Source organism: Physeter macrocephalus, chromosome 6 (assembly GCF_002837175.3).
Source record: "Physeter macrocephalus isolate SW-GA chromosome 6, ASM283717v5, whole genome shotgun sequence".
Lineage (NCBI taxonomy): Eukaryota > Metazoa > Chordata > Mammalia > Artiodactyla > Physeteridae > Physeter > Physeter macrocephalus.
In genome coordinates this window covers 59,097,070-59,098,338 of record NC_041219.1, presented here as the reverse complement: position 1 = coordinate 59,098,338, position 1,269 = coordinate 59,097,070, and positions in this window count along the sequence as shown.

Sequence of the window (1,269 nt, the reverse complement as noted above, 5' to 3'; positions counted from 1 at the left end):
GCCAAGAGGTTTTGTATTCACGCTACAGAAATGATTGTTAACAGTCTGTGTGAATGTGCTTAGTGTCCAATAACAGCATAATGGATAAACCAGTTGTGTAATATGCATGTAATGGATTACTATCCAACTATGAAAAAAATCAGTTATATTCATACCCATATCAACCTATAAGAATTTCTGAAATAATAAATCAAGAGAAAAAAAGGGTTCGAAAAATACACTGCAATATTGTTTCTATAAAGTTTACATATTTGTGAAGCAACACTTTATAATGTCTATGGATCCAAATATATGTAGTAAAATTATAAAGAAATGAATGGGAAAGGTGGACACCAAACTCAGGATGGTGGTTTCATTAGGAGGATGGGAAAAGAGACTGGGAGGGTTATGCAGGCATTTTTGCATATATCTGTAATATAGTTAAATTATAATAATCTACATTAAAAATTTTTTAAATAAAAACAAAAGATCAGGTTAAAAATGATAGCAATAATACAGATGAGAATGGTGAGGTTGATTTAAGGTAATGACAATTGGAATTAAAGAAACGACTAAATAAAGCAGTGATTCACAGACTTTTCCTCTTTAATTCTCCAAACAAGAGAAGTAAGTGACCTCATACTTCCTGATATAACCCAAAGTATCCTACCAACTCTAGAGTTTTACATTTGAAGTCCATATGAATTTTTCATTTTAACCCATAATATATGCATATTTGTTTTAAGACCAATATATTTTATTTAATATATATCTTCTATTAATTATAGAAGAGTCAACTTATACTTTTAACCCTGTAATTTCATGTCTGAAATTTTTCTAAGGAGATGGGGACAAAATGTGGAGAATGAGGTGTGAACAGGGTCATAACACTATATTCCACCATGAAAACTGCAAATAATACAATGTCCAATGATAAACATCCTTTTACGTAAAATATGTATCTAAATAATTGTATATAATACAGTCGTTAAATTAACTATGTAGATGTTGGTGATTTGAAAAAAATTTCTGTAAGTGAATACAAGAAGATACAAAACTATATGTATGCTCTGATCTTAGCTATAGGAATCATATATAATATTCATAAAAGACCAGAAGGAAATATAGATATCAATATAGATTTCAAGTACTCTTTTGATATATTTTTCTACATTATTTTATATATATATATATATATATATTTTTTTTTAATTTTATTTATTTATTTGGGCGCACAGGATCTTTAGTTGTGGCATGCTGGATCTAGTTCCCTGACCAGGGATTGAACCC